The following is a 9241-nucleotide window of genomic DNA, read 5'->3' as shown; positions in this document are numbered from 1 at the left end:
GGTTCTTTTGATGACGCATCAAACACGACTCTGACCTTGGTCGAGAGGCTGTCAGGTCGTAACACAGCACGGTGAGGCATGTAGTACACTCGGTTCTCTGCCTTGTCTGCATTCGGGGAAATCTTTTCTGCAAATCCTTGCTGGAGATACTGGCGAATTGTCTGATCATACTCAGTCAGTATCACATCGTCCTTAAGCAACTTCTTTGTGAGGCTCACGAGACGCTTCCTGGCAACTCCTTCATTGTCTGCCAGCTGAAGGTTCATTGGCTACCAAGGTAAGGCCACCTCGTACCGTCCGGTAGTTAGCTTGATGGATGATGTAAATGCTCTGACAACTTCATCCTCCTCTTCCTTTTGTGGGAGGTTAGGATCGGTGATGCCCATGCTTTCCATCTCCCAAAATGACCGGAGCTCGGTAGACAATGAGCATGTGCTGCCACCCACATTGGCCTTCAGAACTGCCGCAGTAGAACAGGAGGCAGTCAAACCGCTGTGGGGAATCGGTCCTTGAAGTGTCCATCCAAAGTCTGTTTTGACAGCGACTGCACTTTTTGGACCTCACCAGAGACAAGAGTTCAATAGTAGTCAGCACCGATAAGAATGTCAATGCCATGTATTGTTAACTGGGCTGGTGGCAAGGTGACGTCTACCAGCTCAGCTATCTGTACTTGGACTCCTTGCACTACACTCTCGGGTAGAAGATGGTCGGAGCAAATCTCTGGTATCTCCAGAGCTTCTGGGCAGTGCTTCTTTTAGCTGTACTGGCTCCTTAGCCAGACTCGTACCCTTCTGCGTTTTTCCTTGATGATGTTTCGTGCTCCTCCAAAAGGGTAGATAGTAATGTCTTCTTCACCAACAACCTCGAGCTGCAGCTTACGTGAAAGTTCTTCCATCACAAAGGTTCGTTGGCTTCCTCCATCAAAAAGGATGCGCGTGAGAGCTCTTTGCTGTTTCCCTTCTGCCCAGACCTGAGCCGTTTGAAGTAGTACAGCAGGTGTTTTATCGCTCTTCCTGCCAGTCGAAGAGTGTAACTCTGCTGTGGTGTTCTTACTTTTCTTCCAGGATGGGTCACACATTTGAGTTATGTGCCTTCGCCCGCATGTTTCACACATGATTCTTTTGTTGCGACATTCTTTGGAGGTGTGTCCCTTGATCGAACACCGGAAACATCGTCCTGCTTCTCGAAATCTTTGCTTCTTCTCCTCCAGAGAAATTGATGTCTGACAATATCGTGTAGCGTGGTTCTTCTTTGCTCAGAATGCGCACGGTTCAGTCTGCTTGGAGCGACTAGTTGAGGAAAGAGCAGCGGCTGATTCCTTCAGAGAAGCCTTTTCGCCTTCTGTTATTTTGGTATGGTTCATACTCTTGGCTTCTCGCTGACGAACTTGTTGAGCCTCTTCACGGCTCTCCACTTCGAGCTAGGAAGCGTTGTAGGCTCTCTATTTTGATACAGTCGTTTTCCTTGTCCGTAGGGCGTCGACACTTGTGGTAATCAATGACTAACTCTCCCGGCGGCATTCTCAGTAGCGCAGAGCAGAGCATAGCTCCGTAAGTGTCGCTCTTCACCCCGAGTGCGGTGAGAGCGGCCATATTACGTTGCAAGTGGTCATAGAAACGTCGCAATCCGCTCACCTCGCTCGAGTGTCGTACTGCTGGCAAATCAAGTAGTTGGGAGAGGTGTTCTTGAATGAGAAAATCAGTCCGACCGAAGCGCTTCCTGAGAAGCTCAACGACGGTATCGTAGTTTTCTCCCGTTGCTTGAATACCGGCTATCGCCGATGCTGCCTTTCCCGTAAGCGCCGACCGCAGGTAAAAGAACTTCTCAGGGTTAGAGAGGCTGTCGTTGTCATGTATGGCTTGCTTGTACTGGTCCCAGAAGGGTTGCAAATCGGTAGCTGCACCGCCAAACCGTTGAAGCTCCAGTTTCGGCAGCTTCACCTTATGGTACGTTTACACCTGAAAAGAAATCCGCTGCCGCGGGAGCGGATCCGCTCCCGGCGGCGGCTGCGACGAGCGGGTTGTGTTTACATCTATTTCCTTCGTGCAGTGGCGGCAGCGCCGGCTGCGGCAGCGGTTCCCGTAACATCTCGTCAAATATGACGAGAAGGCGCAAGAGTTCCCGCCTCGGCTCTCTCTCTCCCGGGCGTTGCTGCTCCCGGAAGAACGCGTACTCATGACGCAGGCAACGTCGCGCCGCGCAAGAATGTCACATCCGGTCAGCGAAACGCCTCGTTCGGCGGCAGAAATAGGTCCCGGACCTAAACGGCTCGCCGCCGCGTTTTCCGCGCAGCGTTTCGCCCCAGCGGCAAAAGCTGGGCGGATTCGCTAGCGGATCCGCAAGTGTAAACTTATACCATTAGAGGTTGCAGCGTGTCCGTCGCCGCCGTTGTGAATCCGCGTTGTACCAGCTTGGGGCCTCGCTCGTCGGAGTTCAGCTACCACCTGTGCGATGGTGGCGATGTACGTGACGATCTTGTCGTCATATTCAATCGTGCGGGCGTAGTTTTGCTCAACGTCTCCGTCAGGTACCAGTGGTTCGATGGATGCGTTCACGTTGCTCAGCTGTACTCGCAACTCACTGAGCCTCACCGATAATACGTTGAGGCTTCGCTCGTCGGAGTGGCTTGCGATAGCTACGTCGATGTCGGAGATCAGCCTCGTTACGTGAGACCTCAGAGCCGTCCGCTTCTGCTTTAGTCATTCCATGGCGTCTCTGGGTCTCGCGGCGTTGCTGGCGTTGCGGCGTCACTAGGCCTCGTTGGGCAATAACTTCGGTAGCGTCGTTGGAGCTCGCTCTCTTGCGGCGTCCCTTGGCTCGTTTCGTAGCGGCGTCACTAGGCCTCGTTGAGTAATAATGTCAGCAGCGTCGCTGGAGCTCGCTCTCTTGCGGCGTCCCTTGACTCGTTGAATGATAACGCCGGTAGCGTCGTTGGAGCTCGCTCTCTTGCGGCGTCCCTTGGCGCGTTTTCTTGGCGCGTTTCGTTGCGACGTCACTAGGCCTCGTTGAGTGATAATGTCGGTAGCGTCGTTGGAGCTCGCTCTCTTGTGGCGTCCTTTGGCTCGTTTCGTTGCGGGTGGATGCCCCGTCGTCATTCCGTCGTGACTATATCGTTGTCATCCCGAGTTTTCGGCACCAAAATGTTAGAACTCCGCCGCGAGGAACGAGCCGTACGCCATGTTTTGACAAAACCAAAACAGAAGATGACGATGTTTATTGGGATTGCGTCATGTGCGATGGCTATATAAGAAAAACGAAAATTGAGTTTCTTCAATAGTATTATGATCTATTTCACAGATGATGAAGTTTTCAGTGATTCTGGAATTTTGATTGCGCCATTGAAGTCTATAAGAATAGGATGCATTGAAGAAAAAAAAAACATTAGAAGTTAGAAAAGAAGTCATTTATTGGCGTGGAAACAGTGAAGACATTAGAAAGTATACTTAAAATATTGGCACACATATCAATCAGTATATGTTTACCACAACTATCAACTAGCTTGATGTGTGAAGAGGGTTTTTGATTAGCAGCATTCCGAAATTGACAAGGGTTGTTTATTAACACATTTGGTAAAATGTGCTGAAAAAATATCTGCTTAGGCTCTCTCAGCATAGCTTTGTATAGAGAGGAGCATGTAGTATGCTTCAACCAGGCCTCCGTTGTATTTACTTTTTTATCGTTTCTAAACAACCTTTTCTTTCTGTTTCAAGGCGACAGAGTGTGTGGTTAAACCATGGTTTTGAAGTAATAGCTCGAATAGTTGTGCACGATATGTAACTTTTGACAAGCTCAGATGGTTTGTCTTTAAACATTTTTTGCAAATTTGCTGCAAATGTATTATGTCGCAGTCTCCCTTATTAAAGAACCGTATTTTTTGTTAAGGCTCACTAGTTTTGGTGCCTTAATATCAATAATGAAGTGCATTGTGGTGGCTTACGCCATCTAGAGGAGACAGAGAATAATTAAAAGATCGGTAGTAGTAAGTACCGAATCAAGAACATTAGAGTTAATATCGATGACACTGGTAGAGAAAGAAACTAACTGGGTCACATTGAAAGAAAAACAGAGGTCTGCGAAATCGCTGCTAATATTCGTGCCGCCCAAACAAGTGAGAGTCAATGCTTTCCAGTCTCCGAATTGCAGGTTAAAATAACCGAAAGCAAATATAGTTTTATAAAAATGCCAGTATGAGCAAGTCATTATGAAGAAGATTAGTAAAACCAGGTGAAGCGCCAGGAGGCCGGTAACACTCCCACATAAAAAACGATCCAAAGTAGCTATTCACGAAAGCCCAAACCATTTCTAGAGTAATGAAAGCTAACACCCTCTGACTTGAAATACTTTTGTTAGTAGCAATAAGAACACCCGTTCTGTCACACCGATACATGTGAAAATGTGAATGATCCGGCATTATTTCGCTAGAAACAATGTCAAATTTAAACAAATTCTGACAGCAGAACAAAATTAGCGTCACATGAAGAGATCAAAGATGAAACATCGTCACGCTTGGGCAAGACGCTACGTGTATTCACATATAAGACACTAAGCATGCTTTGCAAGCCGGTTTCATCAGTTGGAACACTCCCCACGTCCTCCTATTTGACGAGCTCTTTTAAGGCATTTGATAGGCTATCACGCATGAACGTCTTAAGGCCGATGTGAAGCTCGTCGAGCCGAAGCTTGAGAGGCAAAGATTTTTGCTACCGCCTGTTCACGCTTTCCGTCCTCTACATTGCCTGGACGCGTAATACCTGTGCCAGTGAAATATTTTTTCGATATGTGAACAGGCAAAAGTGATGGTAACTATGAACAAACACAGCAGGAACACGTGCGCAGACACAATGCGCAGTTTCGAAGCCTGATCAAGCTTAGTCAGATAGCATGACACTGCAATATCCTCCGCGTGCTATCTCTGGTCGCTAGTTCAACATCTCTCGTCGGTGCAGCGCCGCCGGTGGCTTTTGGATCATGGCACGGTTGTTTTAGCTCGTATTGTCTACGACTGCACTTTGACTGATTTGTGGGTCTCATGAAAGCTTTCATATAAAAAAATCCCGACGTTTACGTGTTTTTTTTTTTTTTAAAGAGTTAGAAATACACATCAGTCAGTTTATCTCCTTAACCAGACATATAGTTGTCAAACATGGTAATAAAATAATTTGTGCATACCTATAGTACAGACGTATGTACTTTAATTTTCTGATAATTGTAGTAGGAGCTCAGAGACCATTTCTAGCTAATATTTCTTCATGAGAGCTTTCTTTTTTCTGTTCTTTCTCGGAATTTTTGGCGAAATAATAAATTACTCAAACCTGCACCAACTAACCCGAAATTCTGGAAAATGTTTTTAGTGCAGTGCCTTAGATAATACGAAGACACTTCAGTAAAGACCTTCTCTTTAACTAACTACAACCTTTTAACTCAAGCAAGTTGGAAACAATCAAGATGCTGTTGGTCCGCCATCCTTGTATGAACCTACTTGGAATGAGAGGAGCGAAGCCAGTAGAGAGGCTGGGCGTTGCCATTCAGCCAGGCCATTCACAAAAATATTATCTCAGATTTTATTCTACACTTTAAGCCCAGCGTAAGATCTCCAGTTCCTATATACGTTCATTTGCGTCCCGATGAAACGCGAAAGACTGAGCGCGGGGCTAGATGGATGGAATAAATTGACGTATGACGCCGTTTTGATTCTAATGGTGACTTCCGCAACCTAGAAAAATATTGTCATTAGCGCTACATTAAAACTTGTTCATGCCAATTTATTGAGATTTACTCTTCCCCTTCTCCCCCTTGCTTTAACCACCATTCCTCTTATCTTCTGTCCTCTATTTATTATGACTATCTTTTTACAAAAGAACAAGAAATGGTTCACCGTCCGCGTTGAATCCCAAGGCCATGAGGAAGTCAATTTTTTCGCGTGATGGCCTGCCGAGACCTTTCGGTTTATAATGACAGGTTCCGAAATATCAATATTTAATTTGTCCCTGCCACGTTTTTTTTTTTGTTTTTTTTTTTCTCTCTTTTTTGACATTTGTTTTTGTGTAGGCTTGCTGAATGATGCGACCGAGGAAGAGGGGGAGGGGGGGGGGCGAAGGGGGGCCGTCGCCTTGTCAAAGCCGCATATAAAGAGAGTTTTGTGAATGGGAGGAGCGGGCAGAGCCAGGGCGCACCAGACGCCGAAAGAGGGCTCGGCATGCTCTCTTGGCCAACCAGAAGTCGAAAGTGATCCCCTAGCGGTGGTAGCGACAAACACTTTTATAAGAGCCTAAGTATTAAACGTAGTAGCTCTTCATGGTTGAAAGTAGAGTGCACGTGGATTTTCGTCGGAGTCTGACCGCTCGGACGGCAGATTCCCGGCCCTCGACACCTGGCGTACGGATTACGTCGATGGTTCTGCTAGATTTCTATTTTGCATGACGGCGATCGAAAAATCACGTGCACCATCTTTTCAATCACCTAGAGTTACTCCGACGCACTTATTTGTTTTGATTCTCGCGACAACCGCAAGAGTATTATTCGCGGCTTCTGGCTGGCCACGTTCGAATTTGCGAAGACGCCCTGGAAGACGCCCAGCCCGCTTTCGACCTATGATCCTCTTCATTTGATCCCAATGTATGGCTAAACCCTCTCTATATACGACTGTGCGCCTTGTCTGGCCTACCAATGATTTTTGTGACGGCCTCCTAGACAACTGTACTACCCGTCGGTTGTCCGAATTAAACAAATGATGTATCAATCTCCTGGTATGTATACGTCCTAGTTCGGCACATGCTGCGCCATCTGGGAGGCCCCTGTGATATCTGCCACCGGGACGATCCCTGCCAGTGTGCCGAAATGTCCGGGGTCACGTAGCTTATGGGCCGCCTTTGGAATACAAGCTGCGAAAAGGAGGTGACGGCGTCGATTGTCTGCAAGCGTCTACAGGCTTGGCTCAGGCTCTTCGGCCACTATACTCCTCGCCGCGCCGCAGCGCACGCATGCGCATTAATTAGCAATCAGTCTGCGGGCGCCGGTGTCCGCCAATAAATTCTAAGCGCTCTCCGGAGTTTGAGTTGCCTCCTTCCTTGAATCTAGGCTCTTTGAGAGTCCATAGAACCCCTGTGCCACGTAAAGAATTCTTACACCAACCAGAATCCGTCCAGGTGGCCAACCGTACATCAGACACCCACTTGGGCTGACTTGCCGCTGTCTAAAAAGATATATACAACACAATTACTTTGGGTGCATGCTTATGATTTAGTAGTTTCGTTGCCTCCGCGTTTTTCTTTGTCGATTGGCTTTTAGAACCAAATTTACTATTTGGTCGTATTAGACCCCACTTATTTATCTTCAATTGGTTTAAACTTGTTATACCGTTTGGAGGTGCAGGTAGAGCGACAAATTTTATTTTTATTCATTTCAGCTCTCACTTTGATAATGGAAATTAGTGCATATGAAAATCAAGACACAGTGTCTGAGAGGATTTAATTATCGACAACTCCGCCAAAGGCCTCAATCAAATCCGAGATGTGCACTCAGATAACCGTTGTTTTAAATATTTAGCCTAAGCTTTTTTTTTCTTTTTTTGTGGAAAGTATGCAGAGCTGGAAAATGAGGGTTGACATCAAGCAAAGGTTGTAATTTCTCCGTTCTTCAACACGCTGTAAAGAATGTTTGGATTTCCTTTGTTTGATAATTAGCTCATATCGCGGTGCTTAGAGTTAATAATGCTCGACACAAAAAGCAGCCTCCTTATTGATACGGAGGGTTTCCTTAAATTATATTTTGAAAAATCTTGACTTAGAATCTTGTGACACTTCAAAATTTTACTTTTTTCGGTGAGCCGTTTTTCTCAGTAAATATGGCAAAATGCCAAGCATTTGACGATTTTGTACAGCATCTAAAGTACTTCATATTTACAGCATTAGTCAAATATTCAAATTCTTCGCGCTTTTTTGTTTTCGCCTCATTAACACTGATACTGCTAATAAATCTGCAGAAACTGCAATTGGTTTCAATACGTTGAATCATATGAAAAGTTGGGTTGACGTTAACGATCATCTAACTTAAACTAGGCAAATGCAATATCTTTTTTTTTACGTTTGAAACTAAGACGCTGCTGGCGGCTTAGTGCCAAAGCTAAAGTGCATGTTTTGAATTCTAAAAGTAAAAGGAAATTGTTCAGCTAGTGATGAGAGAAGTTACAGAATGTTGATCATGCAGACAACGACCAGGGAGCACAGAATGTGTTCTAAACAAATCACGCAAAATTATTTTCTAATTTTTATTTATTTTTTTATATATTTTCGTTTTAATTCTCTCTTCCTAACCCTTGTTTTCTTTCTTCCTTCCCTCCTCACTCTTTCCTCTCCCTCCTCCTCCTCTCCCTCACCCTCCTAGTGATTTCCTTCCTAAATTTAACGGGGAAGCTGGATTGGTGCAGAGGTCACGTTACGTCAAGCCACGACCTCCATTTCCCCGCTGAAACTGGATTGTGTAGCGCTCCCAGCGTGTCACTCGTTCATGACGCTCGTTCTCATAGAAAACGACCCATAAAACACAATATGTGTTAAAAAAAACTATTTGTTTCAGGGCGGTAGTCGCGCCTAACGCCAAAAACATGACAAAGCGATTGTTAAAAATTCCACGGTTCCGACCGGTTCGAATCACTCCTCCCCCGCGGAACTGAGCCAGAATTAAACTAGAACTGGACCCGGAGCCGAACCGGAACGTTAGATTGTTTTGACCTACATATTCTGATCATGGCCTCATGTGTCCGCGTACTAAACTTCGTGCACGCGTCTACATGAGCCGAATCGTGAAAATGTTCTCCACCTGCCTGCACCCGACAGGATATAGGGGTGAATCACCCGTATCTCGTGGTAACAGCTGCTGTCTGTAAACCACATCCGCTCTTTAAACATCACGCGGTACAAAATCTACTCTATGGAGAGTTTCCACGATGCCGTGCAAAGCTGTGACTTGTGAATGATACGCAAGCTTTCTACTGGGATAACTGTCTAAGCGTTTGAAGTGAACTGTAGCACAAGAGGCAAGGCAGTGTTTCGCGTCCCAGCCGACTCCTGGTAATGCGTTTATTTGTTCTTCTGCAACTCAGGGCGGCTTGAGAGAGACGATATTTTAATGTTAGTATTGTAAGAGTCACCATAAGGGCACCTTTTTAACAGTGTAAATTGAAGTGTGAGTCAGTCGGGTTTGGTAGCTGTTTCTGAGACAGTCTAAAGAAAAAGTCGCCACT

General features: G+C 46.0%; 1 pseudogene; it reads right to left on the bottom strand.

Annotated features, from left to right (window-relative positions):
* Positions 1 to 754: 754 nt before the first annotated feature.
* LOC120849450 lies at positions 755 to 4200 on the bottom strand (annotated as a pseudogene).
* Between the last annotated feature and the right edge of the window lie 5041 nt (positions 4201 to 9241).

The sequence above is a fragment of the Ixodes scapularis genome, unplaced genomic scaffold, assembly GCF_016920785.2.
Source record: "Ixodes scapularis isolate PalLabHiFi unplaced genomic scaffold, ASM1692078v2 PGA_scaffold4__175_contigs__length_147842914, whole genome shotgun sequence".
NCBI lineage: Eukaryota > Metazoa > Arthropoda > Arachnida > Ixodida > Ixodidae > Ixodes > Ixodes scapularis.
The sequence above is the reverse complement of the archived record's forward strand: the minus strand, read 5'-3'. Positions and strand labels throughout refer to the sequence as shown.